We start from the raw sequence: 17,078 nt of genomic DNA, 5'->3' as shown, positions 1-17,078 counted from the left end.
ATAATCTGTATGATTGTGTTGAAGTAGATCTAGATTATATCTTGTTTTTTCCTTTTATCATGAAACTCTATGAATTTTATAACGCCAATTTTGAAAATTATATATATTTTTTATACATATAATATATATATATATATATTACTTTGAATAGGGACAGGGAATATAAGAAATATATAATATATATGTAATAAAAATATAAAAAGAGTTTAATTTACATTGATTCAGTTGTCAATGTAAATTTACCTGGACCTCCTCAGACTATATGTGGAACTGTGAAGCTCTGAGAGACAGAGCTGCTTCCATAAGAGCCCAGAATCTCCTGGCCTTGTTACTCAGTGCCCATACTTTGTCAGCCTTTTCATTTCATCTTGGCGACAATGAATAACAGTATTTAATACATATGTAGAGTCTTTTCATGGTGTCCCACTGCCAGGATCACTCTTGTTTTTTGGCTACCACCGTGCTTCCATTAGCCTTGGGCTGTCATCCCACCAGGAATGGGGTTGTTATGGCTTTGAGCACTCAGGATTTTTGCCCCTTCATTAAGGAAGAGCGAACAAAAAAAGAACAAGAAAAATACATGTCATCCAGACAGTAGTTTTCTCTTTCTCTGGGTCTTGAACATTGTTCTCAAGAAATGTTTGGATATGCTTATTAATTTTCAACCGTCCTGAAGGTTACTTTTTTTCAGTACATACCAATGGGTCCCCTGACCCTTTCTACATCCCATCGGGCTTGCCTCCCTTTGGAAGCCTCCTTTGCTGCTGGGGTCCCCCACTGAAGGGCCCCACGCCTGCACACCCCACACACTGTCACGCTCAGCTGCCCAGGGTGGAGCAGCACTGAGAGGTGGCCCCCGAGGGGGCCTCCCCAGCCTCGTGTAACCACTTCCCTTTGCAAATGTTTCTGCCCACTCTACAGTCCTGTCCCTCAGTCTTTCCCACCAAATCCTTCACCCCCTGGGCCTTGAAAGCAAGAGGCGCCGGAGAGCTTCCAGCACCATCTCCCTGAGAGACCCAGAGAGACCCAGTCCATCATATCTAACGTGGTCTCCTTTGGGAAAGATAGTTTAAATCCCAGTCAACTGTCTTACGAATTTGGAAGGCAGACTGTTTGATTTGGGGATTCTGTGTACTTACATGGAGGAAGTGGGGCTGCATATAGAAACTACAGTCTAACTGCTGAGTGAGCACTTAACATTTTTTTTTAAATATATAGTTTAATTCTCTAAAGATAGGAAACTGCAGGCAGCTGCATTTTCACCGTTCAAGAAGCACTTTTCTCCTTTACAGCAAAAGAGCTCAACTATGAAATGAACTTTGCTGTCTGAATGGGAGCTAGGTATTTTGGCAGTCATTCAAAAGTCTTTTTCGATGGAGTGTCCATCAAATAGCAAGTTTGTGAAGTACTGCTTAGAAATGCTTGCTCTTATTCTTTGATGATTAGAGCAGGATAAGGAGGGAGCAAGAATCCAGAGTTACACATAATTTTTTTTTTTTTTGCAGCTGGAGAAACTGAGGCAATGAAAAGAAGTACATTATGCGAGGTCACAGAGGGGAGTCCGCAATTTTGAGAAAATCATCTTCATTTACTCAGTCATTTCCAGGCAGCTGGTTGAAAGCTAATCTTATTTTTAGATAAGCTTAGTTGTCTGGGATATTATTGGCCACTCCATCACTGGGAAAGGCGGTGTGTTTTAGGAATAAGGTTAGTTATCAGACTTCTATCAAATACAAAATTTAAGAAAAAAAAAAGAGATTTGCTTCCTTATAAAGTTGATTAATAAGTTCACTTGTTTATTGTTGGGTATAAGCAAAAATATTAATACAGATTGAGGACTATGTTTAAGTTATGAAACATAATAACCACCTCCCCAACTTAAGAACTGGAACATGAACTGGCATAGAAACTTCTGGCATATTCTTCCCCAGACTCCTCCACTTTCCCCTGCCTCCTGCACAGAGGTAGTCTTGTTCCTAGATTTTACATTTGTCTTTTCTGTTTTATTATTATGTCTATTCTGGTTTTATTATGTATCATTAGACAATGAATATTAATTTTAGCTTTCTTAGAGCTTCAGTGAAATGGTATCATAGTGAATGTATTTTTCTGCATCTCAGTTTTTCATTCCAATAGTGTGTTTCTAAGATTTATATTGTTTCATAAAAGCTGGAGTTTACTCATATTCACTGCTGTATAATATTCATCATATGACTATATCAAAATTCAGCAAGTCATTCTTGACAGTGGAGTTGTGGATTTGGGAGTAAAGGATGAACCATCAGGACTGGGCTGATATTCTTGTCCAACAGTCTCTTCAAGTCAGAGGCTTTCAAACCTTTTTTCTTCACTCTTATCAAAAACAAAACCTATTTGCAGGGCAGGAATAGAGACACAGATGTAGAGAATGGATGTGTGGACGTGGCAGGAGGGGATGAACTGGGAGATTACGATTGTCATGAATACTTTATCATGTAGTAAAACAGATCGCCAGTAGGAATCTGCTGTAAAGCTCAGGGAGCTCAGCTTGGTGCTCTGGATAACCTAGAGGGCTGGGGTGGCGGGTATGGGAGGGAAGGCCAAGAGGGAGGGATTATATGTGTACTTACAGTTGATTCACTTCGCTGCACAGCAGAAACTAACACACTGTTTTAAAGCAACTATACTCCAATTAAAAATCTCCAATTTTATATCTCAGTACACATACACATATAAATAATTGAAACAAAATATAATGAAATAATACTATTTTTACCTTGTGTGATATACTCCAATATTTCTATTCTAGCCCATTCTATTTCATTTTTACTTTTTAACACTTAACCATTTAATACAAGTATTTAATACTTCGTTGGCAAGGTCCAATGAATTGATTTTGTTACCCTCTGTGTTGCTGATCACAGTTTGAAAAACACTGCTCCAAGTCTTGCAGTGAAGAATCAATTAGTAGGTCAAAAAGTAAAGCATGCTTATTTTTAATATTATGAATTTTATTGGGGTCGGGAAAAGCAATATAGCAAAATCCATATAACATTCACACACAGTGCTTTTTATTGCGATCACCATAAGATTTTATCCCTCATATCAATAAAGCCTCCTTAATGAGATTTTAAAATGTTCCACAGGCATAAACAGTTTTAAAAGAGTCTTTTGATCAAAACTAAATTGTGAAAAAGTCCAGCACAACACTGAGTCTTTAATAAAGTACATTTGCATATCATTTTAGAAAATTTAATTTTGTGATCAGAGAAAGCAAAATATTTTTTTCTTTTCTTTTGCCATGGGAGATAAGAGGTTGCTTTCCAGATTATGAGTCAGAAAATTAGGCACACACAGACCTTGTTCTTGACCATATCCCTGTGAGTTCCTCACTCTATGCGGCAGGCAAGAGATGCCAGTATCTTAAGATTTGCACCCATCGCTCTTACTGCAAGGACATTAGGAAAAATCCTATATTTTAGCCTCCTCAGGGGAACACTGGAGAAGAATCTCTTCTATGTATCCCCAAATGCAAAGCAGCACTGAGTTCCTTTTTACACTTTATCAGAGTTGATGGGGATTTACCATTTTTGCCCCAAATTACAGAGATCTTCAAACCTCTACACAATTTCCTTCCTATTACAAGAGACTTATGGGAAGCTGGGTAGAGCTACTTGCCAGGTGTCTTCACTTGAAAGAATCATTAAAAATTTAAAAACCATAAATGCTGGTGGGGGTGTGGAGAAAAGGGAACCCTCTTACACTGTTGGTAGACATGTAAATTGATACAGCCACTGTGGAGAACAGTATGAAGATTGCTTAACAAAGTAGGAATAAAACTACTGTATGAACCAGCAATTCCACTCCTGGGCATGTACTCTGAGAAAACCATAATTCAAAAAGATACATGCACCCAAATGTTCATTGCAGCACTATTTACACAGTAGCCAGGACGTGAGAGCAACTTTAAGGTCCATCAGCAGATGAATGGATTAAAGAAGAAGTGGTGTATATATACAATGGAATATTACTCAGCCACAAAGAGGAGTGAAATTGGGTCATTTGTAGAGACATGGATGGACCTAGAGACTGTCATACATAAGTAAGTCAGAAAAAGAAAAACAAATATTATTTATTAACACATATATGTGGAATCTAGAAAAATGTTATAGATGAACTTATTTGCAAAGCAAAAATAGAGACGCAGACATAGAGAACAAACATACGGATACCAAAGAGGGAGGGGGTGTGTGGAGTGGATTAAGACTGACATATATATGTCATATTGGACCTGACATATATTCAGTACTGTGTAAAAAATAGGTAACTAATGAGAACCTACTGTAAAGCGCAGGGAACTCTACTCAGTGCTCTGTAGTGACCTCAGTGCTCTGTGGTGACCTCAAAAAAGAGAGGATATATGTACACATATAGTTGATTCACTTTGCTGTACGGCAGAAACTAACGCACATTGTAAAGCAACTGTGTGCTGTGTGCTAAATCCTTCAGTCGTGTCCAACTCTTCGCGACCCTGTGAACTACAGCCCACCAGGCTCCTCTGTCTTTGGGATTCTCCAGGCAAGAATACTGGAGTGGGTTGCCAAACCCTCCTCCAGGGGATATCTCCAATAAAAAAAATTTTTTTTTAATAAGTAAATGATTAAAGATCATAAAAAGGAATGAATTCTGTTGGTACGTTCACCTTTGGCCCTCACACACCCAGAATGAGGAACAAGTTAAAGAGTTTGCAGTCCTCAATGAGATGCCCAAGATTTTAGACTGTCTGTTTGTCTCTAGACCTTCTCCCTGTTGCTTGGGAATGGACTTATTCTATGTCAGAAGTTTGTGTCCTCTCCAAGTAAAGCAGGAAATAGTTTTTGGAAGGGTTAAAAACATTTTTATAATTATGATAACCTTGAGTTATTCTTGGATCATAAATTAGTCTCTTCCTTCTTAACCTTCCTTTCTCTTTCTTCAGAGACTAGTGAAAAAGAAACACTTCCATTTCTAAATCTTTGAGCAGACTTTTTAGTTTTTATGATCTTTCTTCCTCTCCATGGGATTTTATTGTTTTGATTAGCTTTCGCAATAGTGCCTATCCTTTTTCCCTCTTTATTTTTGTTTGTAAATCACTGACTATTTTATAGTTTTGTTTAAGAAACAATGTTTATATAAGGGACAATTTACATTTTAGAAAGAGTCTTGAGTGGTTAAGAGTGAGTCTTCTGGAGCCAGACTTCTCAGGTTCAAAGCCCAGGTCTTCCACTTACTGCTTGTAGGACCTTAGCAAGTTACTTAAACACTTGTGCCTGAGTTTCCTCATCTGTAAAATGGAAATAATACCTTCTGCATGGAACTTTTATAGGCTTATGCAAGTTAATACCTAAGTGCATAGACCAGGACCAGATATATAGCAAAGGTTCAAAATATATTATTCTTATAATTATAGTCCTTGCTATATTATTATAAAGTTATTATATTTTGTGGTAATCCGTGATTTCCTTCTCATGCCTAAGAAGCTAAGACTGATTTTTTTGTTCCTAAATTTGTTAAAAACAAACACATTTTTTTCTCTTTGGGGATCTATATAACCAACATAACTTTCTGATGAAAGTTTGGCTTTGTTTAGTTACCAAGTGAGATAAAGTCTATAAAGTACTTCGTAAATCATAAGGTACTATACAAATGTCCATTAATATAATACCTACTACTAAGAAAATGTCTATTCTCTGGATGCCTTTATCATCTTTATGGTGCTGCAAAGATCTTAGATTTGTTGATGGCAGTTTTTCGTTATTGGGATAAGGATTTAGATTGTATCAGATTGAAACATATTTGCAATTTCAGCCTCTCCTTCCACAGAAATATGAACAGATTGCTCTCCCTTGTCTATCAAAAAAAAAAAGCAAAGGACTCTTGGTTGCCAGAATTTCAAAAAATAAATGTTAAATAAGACAAGTTCTCAGAGATTTCAACTCTCAGACCATTTGATGCATACTTTATGTAACTAATTGTAAACCTGTAATTAATTGTGTATCTTTAGAAATTTCTTAGAAGGAGACATCCAGTCTGCCAACAAGCACTCAAATGGTGAAATTTCTTAGACCATTAACACACAGAATTCTCCCCTTTTTCAATTTCCTTTTGTACACATAATGCAACTCTCCCCTAAGTAAGACCTTATCATGATATATATTATCCTTTCCTCAGGCTGTCAGCCCTTTACAACCTGGCATTTTGTTACCAGCATATTATGTTATCATAGGTAAAATTATTTCCTGAGTGTATTTAGCCTCCTCAGCTAAATTTTAAGTTCTTGAAATCAAGGCTCATATACTTTTCATAATCTTTATATATATAGATATATAATGGCCAGCAAAATCCTAATCATATAATAATTGCTTAGGGAGTGCTGACTGATCGGTTAATTGAAATTTACATGAGCCTACTCTAGAATCCAATGAGACAAAGCCCGTAGTTTCCTCAAATGAAAGGCTTCAGAACAGAATTCTTTTTCATTCTTCCTTAGCCTTCCTACAGGCTCGTCTGATGCTTCTGTGACCTGCAGACTTAGCAGTACAGAAAGGAAAGAGCTTCTGTTGGGGTTTCAAGTGTCTGCGTTTCAAATAGTAAATGTAAAGAGGATATTTGACCTCCCTAAGCCTCAGTTTTCCCATCTATAAAATGGGAACAATAACGTCCGCCTTAGTATTTTGAGGATTGGAGAAAATACTTGATCTCAAGTGCTTAGCATGGCACCTTGTTGGGACACAGTGAACATAGCGGGTAAACACCTACTTAAGTAGACGTGCTGACGTGACCTTTACCTCAAAGACTCAGTATTTCCAAAACCAAGCTCACGATTTTCCCTAACTCCCAAACCTGCTCCTCCTTCAGAGAACGGCACCACCACCTATCCTCCAATGCAAACTGAAATCTAGACTTCATACCACTCACACCCTCTTTCCCATCACCCATTTCCAAACCAGCACAAACTCGTTGCCTCCAGAATGTCCCCACACCTCCGCACCTAAGACAACCCCCAGATCAGTAGAGGCTCCCGTCACCTCTCATGGGGACCACCACCGAGCTTCCAATCTGCTCCTGTGACACCAGTAACCTTCCTTTATGAATGCAAATCTGATCCCGTCTTTCCCTCACCACCGATCATGTTCAGAAGAACGAATACTCGAGTCCCTCACTTGGCTGATAAGATCTGGACCCACCGGGCGCGTACTCTGCAGGACATTTTCCACTTTCCCCTCCAGGTCCACTTGATTCTTCTTCACCCCCCGGTGTGCACTGAGAGCTCACTCGTGATAAGCTGCATCACAGGGCTCCCTCGTCATCTGACTTATGGTGCATTTGACTAAGGAAGGTTCCCTGGTGGCTCAGTTGGTAAAGAAACCGCCTGCAGTGCAGGAGACCTGGGTTTGACCCCTGGGTCAGGAAGATCCCCTGGAGAAGGAAATGGCAACCCACTCCAGTATTCTTGGCTGGGAAATCCCATGGACAGAGGAGCCCAGTGGGCTACACCGTCCATGGGGTTGCAAGAATTGGACATGAATTAGCAACTAAACCACCACGACTAAAGAAACGCTGGAGATGAGGAGGTGGCTGGAGATTGCAGTCTGGTATTTATGCCCCTGGATCTCTCCTTGCTGTGTTGCTTCAATCTATCTGCATCTCCTTACAGCCGCAGCCACTGTGAAGTATATCTTTCCCGGAGCCCTTTTCTCTGATAAATACTCCTGCCTTCCACTTGATGCCCAGGCACAGGAATAACTTTTCATTTTGGGGTACCATACAGTCATGTTGACTTCCCGTAACCGTTCAGACCCCACTGCAAAGAGTCCCTTCATGTAACTATCCCCAGTGGCCCTATGTGTGAGTGTGCCCTGTTGCTCCTGACTGAATCATTCTTCGCTCCTTAAGCCACTGGCCTTTCAGTACTTCGAATATATTCCACCTCTGCCTGCGTGAATCTTTCTCTTTCCCTAGTTAATGTTAACTCATCACTCACATCATGGCTCAAATATCACCTTCGTAGCGGAATCTTTTCCTGTCTCCCGAAGTAGGTCAAGTAACTCTACAATATGCTTTCCAACTTTCATGTAATTTTCCACAGCACTTAGAACAAGATAACAAATGCATCATTTAATTAAAGAACATCTCTGCCGTGAATGGAGGAATCACGTCTGATCTGCTTGCTCAGCACTTCTCCCTAGTTCTCAACACAGTGCCTGACACATGTGGTCCTCGGAACATAAACGATAAAGGAATAAATGGTTTGAAGTCAGGGAGCCTAATTTCTCCAGCTCCATTTTTTCTTTCTCGAGATTGCTATGGCTTTTTGACGTCTTTTGAGTTTCCCTACAGCTTGTAAAAAGTTTTGTTCTAACTCTGTGAAGAATGCCGTTGATCCTTTGATAGGGATTTCAGTCGGGTCCTTTGGTAGAGTTGTGGATGGACCTGGCGTCTGTCATACAGAGTGAAGTAAGTCAGAAAGACAAGAATGAATGGCGTGTATTAAAGCATATATGTGGAATTTAGAAAAATGATACTGATGAACCTGTTTGCAGAGCAGGAGTAGGCACACAGACATGCAGACACAGGGGTGGAAGGGAGGGTGCTACTAATCGGGATCTTAGGATTGACATATATACACTACTATGTGTAGAATAGATAACTTTTTCTCTGCTACCCTCCCATACCCTACTTAATATTTTGATAACTTTTATTATCGTCTAGCATCATTTATGGGCTTCCCTTGCGGCTCAGTAGTAAAGAATCTTTTCCTGCTGTAAAGCATAGAACCTCAGCTTGGTACTCTGTGATGACCTAGAGGAGTAGGATAGGGGAGTGGGGGTGGGAGGAAGATCCAAGAGGGAGGGGATATGTGTATACATATAGCTGATTCACTTCATCATGTAGCAGAAACTAACACACCATTGTAAAGCAACTATGCTTTACAGTTGGGCAGTCACGTCCGACTGAAATAAATTATGCTCAGTCATGTAGTCGTGTCCGACTCATTGCGACCCCCTGGACTGCAGCCCACCAGGTTTCTCTGTTTGTGGGATTTTCTAGGCAAGAATGCTAGAGTGGGTTGCCCTTTCCTACTCCAAGGGATCTTCCCAACCCAGAGGTTGAACCCAATTCTCTTGTGTCTCCTGCATTGGCAGGCAGATTATTTATCACTGAACCACCTGGAAAACATCAAAACTATACTCCAATTAAAAAAAAAAAAAAAGAATGTACCCAATGTGGTATTTGCTAACTAGAAATATGCCAGAATTTAGGTGTGTACACATTTACGTGTTTATTCTGTAGATCCATGTCCATGTGCTAATCATATTTGGACAGAGAGGTTATTTTTATTATTTCTTCCAATCACAATTTCCAAAGCCAAGCATTTCAAAATTACTTTAGGGATTTCCTGGCAGCCTATTTGCCACCAATGACTATCCTTTCTTCTTCTTCCCATAGTCTGCCCTTAGTATTTTTCTCAATAAGTAATTTTCTACTTTCCATTGTGTCTTATATGTAGCCAGAAATGCCCCAGCCTCTCATATCCATGAGAATAACTCTTTGACCTCCTTCAAGGCTTTGTTCAAATGTGGTGTCTACCCTAACCACACTATTTAAAATTTCAGAAGCTACCTTTTCTCTGATACCTTCCCATAGCCTGCTCAATATTTTCATAATGTTTATTATCATCTAACATCCTTTATGGGCTTCCCTGATGGCTCAGACAGTAAAGAATCTGTTTGCAGTGCAAGAGACCCAGGTTCAATCCTGTGTTGGGAAGATCCCCTGGAGAAGAAAACAGCAACTCACTCTAGTATTCTTGCCTGGAAAATTCCATGGACGGAGGAGCCTGGTGGGCTACAGTCCACGGTGCATCAAAAAGGGCTGGACATGACTTGGTGACTAAACAACAAGAGCATCCTTTATATTTTCATGAGGCCTATTTATTGTCTGTTTCCTCTAGTAAAATCTATGTATCTTAAGTCCCTACAATAGCACCTGGAACATAATAGACCTTCAAAAATATTTGTTGCATGAATTAAATTGGTGTCCTTTTCTCAATCTTTGACTGGCCTGCAGCTCTTTATTCACATCTACTCTTTATTCACATCTGTTCTTTTCTCAGAAACCAAAAGATTTAACGATTCTCCCTTTCCCTTCCTCTATCTGGATACAACTCTACCTAGACAAAACTTTTTGGTGCAAAAAAATGGAAAAGACATCTCATGGGATTTAAAGGAAATGCTCTTACCCTACTTACTTCTTAAATGATTAATTAAGCTATGTGAACATAGGAAGCATGCTTTTTGCTTTAAAAATCCCACATTCAATAAATATTTTGTTATGAGGGTGGTAAAAATGAAAGCAAGTGTTAATGAAAGCCCATAAAGGTGTAAGTAAAATGCCTAGTCTCTATTTGCTAAGCAATTTTCTCCATTTTATCTGCAAGTCACTTTAGAAATACTGCATAAAAAGCAAAACTGTAACATAATCTAGCAAAAGAAACCACTTTAGAATTTGTGTTATATTGCATTCTGTGTTATATTCATCATTGATATCCAAAATAATCAGTCGAGGCTCTACAAGATCCCAAAGTGCCTTCTGAATCATTAATATTAAATTTTCAATAATATTGCAGGCCTCACCTTATTTATTGAATACTGGTTATACATGTCCTGTGTACATGGTTACCCTCTAGTAAACTGGAACATTCCAACCAATCAATCTGATAGGAAGTAGCTATTAAATGACTAGCATGGACTCATTCTCACATCATTTTATCAATCAGGATACCATCCCTTGGACTTCCCTGGTGGTCCAGTGGCTAAGACTCTGTGCTCCCAATGCAGGGGTCCTGGGTTCGATCCCTGGTCAGGGAACTAGACCCCACATGCCACAACTAAAGATTCTACACGTGGCATCAAAGATCGAAGACCCCGTGTGCCGTAACTAAGACCCAATGCAGCCAAATAATCTAAAAATAAAAATACAAGGACAAACTCTTCTTTAAAAAAAAAAAGAATCCCATGCCTCTGAGTATGCTAAATCCTGAGAATTTACTGTAGTATTAACTATGAACATCCGTCAGTCTGAAATTGCTTTTACCCGGATGCCCTTATATGGCTGAAGAAAAGGAGAAGTGAAGCCTGTTGACAGTCCCGTGGGTGCTTCTGCCTTCACGATGCTGCCTCTTCTCTGAGGCACATACCTCCTTTCTCCTCATGATCAATCACGTCCAAACTCTAACTGCGTTTTCTCCTTTAAGGGAAACATGGGAGAAAATTTTATCTGAAGTATTTTACATGTCTTTTTGTCTCCCTTTTACCTTCAGTTCCTTTCAGATGCTAAATTGTGTCCGACTCTTTGCAACCCCATGGACTGCAGCATGTATCTCCTGGAGCTTGCTCAAACTCATGTCCATTGAGTCAGTGATGCTATCTAACCATGCCATCCTCCGCAACCCCCTTCTCCTCCTGCCTTCAATCTTTGCCAGCATCAGGGTCTTTTCCAACGAGTAGGCACGTGGCATCAGGTGGCCAGAATATTGGAGCTTCAGCTTCAGTATCAATTCTTCCAATGAATATTCAGTGTTGATTTCCTTTAGGATTGACTCTCCTTGCTGTCCAAGGGACTCTCAAGTCTTCTCCAGCACCACTTTCAAAAGCATCAGTTCTTTGGCACTCAGTCTTCTTTAAGGTCCAACTCTCACATCCATACATGACTACTGGAAAAACCATAGCTTTGGACCTTTGTTGGCAAAGTGATGTCTTTGCTTTTTAATATGCTGTCTAGGTTGGTCATAGCTTTTCTTCCAAGGAGCAAGCATCTTTTAATTTCATGACTTAAATCACAGTCTGCAGTGATTTTGGAGTCCAAGAAAATAAAGTCTGTCACTGTTACCATTGTTTCCCCATCTATTTGCCATGAAGTGATGGGACCGGATGCCATGATCTTAGTTTTTTTGAATGTTGAGTTTTAAGCCAGCTTGTCTACTTACTTGTCATTAAAAAGAGCAATTAGGAAGTACAGAGAGAGAGAGACAAAGAATTAATTCCCAATTCTCCCATACAGTTCATCACTAAAGGAAACTACTGTTATTGGGAGATATTTATCATGGTTTTTACACACACACACACACACACACAGAGTGATCTGCAGCATGCCAGTAGTGGAGAGCTAGAAAAAAAAAAACAGTCCAATCCTATAAAAGTGACATCTATTAAAAAAAAACATACCTAAAAGAAAAACAAGAAAGAATGAAAACCTAGCCTCCAGGGTAAAGGTTAACCACTGAACTGTCATTTAGAGTTGATGATTTGCTTCCCCCTAAGCCTAGAACTTTCAGGGAATTAGTTTATGATCCCAGGCAGCTTTCTCGGCAGGGGGGGAGGGTGCCCAGTTAGCCCTAATTATGACATTTTGTTTCACATTCCCACTTAAACAGCTAACCTTTTTTTTCCCTAATAGGTCTGGACTCTGGCAGCCACAGCTTGAACTGACTGAGCCTTTCTTTCTCTAAATGGCCTTTTGTGTGTGGATAATGACTCCACTCTCTTGAATAGGGATTTTTTTTTTTCCTACTTACTGTAGCTAAATGCATCGTTGGAAAAAACAAAGCAAAGAGAAATTGCAGTAAAATGGTACATGATGGCCCCCTGGGGTGGGGGGGAGACTTGACTCTTAGACTTTCACACTTTGCTTCCTTTGAAGTTTCCTACAGAATAACGTTTTGCTTCTGAGCTGGGGTGGGAGAACGGTGTGGATTGGGGCTGCATTCTGGGTTGGGATTTAAGACAAGCTGTCAGTACTCTTGTCTGGAAAATCCCATGGAAAGAGGAGCCTGGTGGGCTTCAGTCCATGGGGTTTCGAAGAGTCAGACACGACTGAGTGACTTCACTTTCACTTTTCACTTTCATGCATTGGAGAAGGAAATGGCAACCCACTCCAGTGTTCTTGCCTGGAGAATCCCAGGGACAGAGGAGCCTGGTGGGCTGCCGTTTATGGGGTTGCACAGAGTCGGACACGACTGAAGGGACTTTGCGGCAGTAGCAGTCACTGAGTTAACAGATGCCTGGGTCTTCTAGTACCAATACTGCTCTGCTTCTTGAGTCAGTTTATTGAGTGAGAGCCTGCCTCAGAGGAAGTGCTAGAAATGTTTCCTCTTGGTTGGCCTCAGGCTTCCGAGGGACATTGGTCATCCTTGTGCTACAATTCGATGTGCTACCTGAGCGTACCGTGTCTGTGGCGTGGGAAAGAGTTGTGAAACATGAATGAAAGCTCTTGGAAACCCACTTGTACCAAAGATTTTAAATTATATTCAAAAATTTCCATACTATAGAAAGAGTAATGGTATCAAAATTTACAAAATTGTAAGGCAGATTTTGATCTACCAGTGTTATATTTTAAACTAATTAAGGAGCTATCTAGATTTCTTTGTCATCCCAATATATTTCTTTACCGACTTAAAATCACAATAAGGCAATTTTAAGGTCTAAGGACTGTGTGTTGGTGGAACCTTCCTACCTATACTAATTCAGTATCCTCTTCACTCCTTTCGTTTATTCTCCTCCTGTATGTAAAAAGCACTTTGTAAATTACTGTTGGTTTAGTTGCCAAGTCCTGTCTGACTCTGTACGACCCCATGGATTGGAGCCCACCAGGCTCCTCTGTCCATTGTGTAAATACTAGTCTGTGTGATCCAATTGCCCTTCTATCCTGTACTGAATTCCCTGTATTGCTTCTTGTTTACTTGGCCCTTAACTAATTCTGACCAATCCATTTCTGCCTCCTCATCCCTGGAGTATTTTAATAGCTTCATTTAATAAATTAATAACCCATAATGGGTTAATAAAAGGCATTTAGGGATCCTAGGGTACAGTTCCTTGAAGATCTGTGATTTATTCACTCCCACTTGTGAGTGCCCTGGGCACCTCATCTTAAAAAGGAGTAATAATAACATACCTTTCTTTACTCCGACAAGCGAAGATACGTGTGGTATATGTGTGTGTGTTTAACATTTTTAAAGTTCAGCCTCTGTGTAAGCAAGAGGACAGGAAATAGGACTGAAATGCAGAGAGAAGGAAGTTCAGGAGATTGTTTCATACAAAAAGACTGACTTGAGACTTCCTGACAACCTAGTGGTTAAGAATCTTCACTTCCAACGCAGCAGGGCGTGGGTTCGATCCCTGGTTGAGAAACTAAGATCCCACATGCCTCTTGGCATGGCCAAAAAGTTAAAAATAAGTCTCACTTTGTGAAGAGAGATAAATATTAGCAACAACAGTATATAATATTAATTGAACTCAATCATTTTCAGTATATCACCAGAAATTCTGAGTAGATTTCAAATATGCTGCATTTTTTAAAAATACTATTAAAAGTCCAGTGGAGTTTGGAGAAAGTTCAGGCAAGCAAACTCATCCCCTGTGAGGGTGCAAGTCAGCCATTTGTGAATATTCCTTCTCTTCCTGGAAGACTTTTGAGACAAGTGCAGCTTTGCCCAATAGCTTTGGGCTGCAGCTGCTGAAGAGGAGGATGGAGCTAAATAGCAATGCAGATTGGTTTATAAACCTTGGCTTTCTGTGTGGACTGAGTGTTTTTTGACTCTATCAAATCTGCACTTTCAATGTGACCTAGTCTTTAAAACCCACATAAGCATCTGAAAGGTGACTAAAGCTTCCAGGATGAAGAATGCTAACCATCTCAGAGTGACACTCCTTCTAAATGTTCTTTGTCCGTCTAGAGTTATCATGAGGCAAACCACTTGCTAGTGACCTGGATCTGCGCACACAGCCTTGGGACACTTTCTGAGCAAATGCTAACCAGTGACAGCTAAAACAAAGAAAGGTTATAGACTAGGAGTAACAATTACAGTTCCATCATTACCCATGGAATAGTGGCATTCTCTGTTGCCTCACAGTGTATGTGGGATCCATTCATTTGTATGTTCACAATCTTTATTGAGCATCTCTTACTTGCTAGACATAGTATTAAGGTCCAGTGATACAGGTGATAAATTGGATTATCTCTTCCCTCAAGAGGTCACTTTTTACTGGAAGTGACTGACTATAAATAACAGAATAATTATTCTCACTTACTCCTGCCAGTTGAGCTCCTGTTACTGTTCTAAGTCAGTGGTCCCCAACCTTTTTGGCACCAGGGACTGGTTTGTGGAAGACAATTTGCTATGGACCTGATCGAGGGGGTGGGAGGGGATGTTTTCAGGATGATTCAACCTCCTTACATTTACTGTGCACTTTATTTCTTTTTTTCTTTTTTGCACTTTATTTCTATTATGATCACATCAGCTCCACCTTAGATCATCAGATACTAGATCCCAGAGTGTGGGGACCCCTGTCCTAAGTGATCTGTATGCATTCACTCCCTTCATCTCACAATTATACGGGGTATGCGTTATTGTTATCCTTTTCTGCACACGACTGAACTCAGGCGCAGAGCTGTATGTACCAGTGCAAGGTCACACGGTAGTAGATGATGGAGTGGGTATTCCAACGCTCTTCACCACTGCCTCTGACACCATATTCTAAAAGAAAGTATAGAAAGAGGATCAAACATCCCTGGGAAGGGACTAGCACTTTTGTTAAAACTTTGGTTTAGTCCTACTCCCATATATAACTGGGCTTCCTTGGTGGCTCAGCGGTGAAGAATCCACCTGCAATGCAGGAGACATGAGAGATGTGGGTTCGATCCCTGAGTTGGGAAGATCCATAGAGGAGGGCATTGAAACCCACTGGAATATTCTTGCCTGGAGAGTCTCATGGGCAAAAAGCCTGGAGGGCTACAGTCCATAGGGTCATAGAGTCGGACATGACTGAGCAACTTAGCATGCACGCACCCATGTATGACTGCTGTTAAGAGTTTGGTGAATTTCCTCTCATCCCAACCAATCCATGTGCCTGGTTTTGCTGCTTTAAAAGAAACAAGTGTAATTATATTGTACATACAATTTTAAATATGTAATTCAGAAGTCTGTCTGTAAGCCTTGAATGTTATTAAGCAATGACAGAGGAAGTCCTTGAAAATCATTGATTAAGGCCTTTCATGTCCCGAGAGATACTATTTTTTACACTACCTTTAAAAAAACCTTAGTTCACTGGGGAAGTATTCATTTACTTGTATAAAGTGTACATTACAAAAATAAGCAATTTCCCTGTATGACTCATCTTGAAGGCTCACCTACATGTTGAAATAACTAGAATTCTTGGGTATGAAAATTATATTTAAATACTTTTACATCGTCCTGCTGTTTAACCTAAGCAAGTTAAATTGGTGCATCAGAATTGTAAATGCATTTATAATTTTAGAAGGTTCCCCAAATATTCATCAAGAACTCAGTAAAAGTAATGTTTCTTTTATAGCAGCACTAAAAATTAGCAATGGTGGGAAGGGGGTTTAAAGAACCATAATTATAGCCAGTCTTTCCATTAAGTGTATATCTGTTTAAATTTTAATGGTGGTATAAACAGGAGTACTTTGCAATCCAAGGGTTGCACATCTTAACTATTAGGGAAGCATGTGACACTCTTATTAGAACAACAAGGAAGTGGGTAGGGGAAGGAGAAGAAAACGTGCTTCGGAGTTTTAAACTGTAGCTACTGACTTCCCTATCAGAAGCCAACTTTACATCTGAACCCCCAACAGATCTGAGCAAACTTTTGACTTGCCAACTGATGAGTTTAAAAATGAAGACCTCCTGTTGTTGCTTGATTTTCTTTCTGCTTCAGTTTTTCTTTCGAATAAACACACTGAAATGCTAAAGAAGCAATTTTCAGAAATGCATTGGTAGTGAAATCACAGCTGTATGGTTGAAATCCCAGGTAGGTGGACTTCATCTGTGTTACCCAAAGCCTCTGTAACGTTCTAATGTTACTTAAAGGTGGAAAAATCAGTGCTTAGGGAAGGGAATTTCTTAGCTGGGTAGACAAAAATAATAAAATCACATAGTCATGAAGTCATTAAAACAAACTCTAGCCTTTTCCTTATGATTGTCACGTTCACTAAAACCTTGCTGGAACATTGATTTGATAGTAAATACTTCAATATAAGAC

The 17,078-nt window shown here is 39.8% G+C and overlaps 1 protein-coding gene and 1 non-coding gene across 2 annotated transcripts in view; both read left to right on the top strand.

Annotated features, from left to right (window-relative positions):
* Positions 1–17,078, top strand: part of RASGEF1B (RasGEF domain family member 1B) — a 660,869-nt gene that overhangs the window by 554,428 nt on the left and 89,363 nt on the right. The window lies entirely within an intron of this gene.
* TRNAG-CCC (transfer RNA glycine (anticodon CCC)) lies at positions 10,817–10,889 on the top strand. The gene has a single exon. It is a non-coding gene; the product is annotated as a tRNA-Gly (tRNA).

Source organism: Bos taurus, chromosome 6 (genome assembly GCF_002263795.3).
Source record: "Bos taurus isolate L1 Dominette 01449 registration number 42190680 breed Hereford chromosome 6, ARS-UCD2.0, whole genome shotgun sequence".
NCBI lineage: Eukaryota > Metazoa > Chordata > Mammalia > Artiodactyla > Bovidae > Bos > Bos taurus.
Note: the sequence above shows the minus strand (reverse complement) of the source record. Positions and strands in the feature narration are given on the sequence as shown.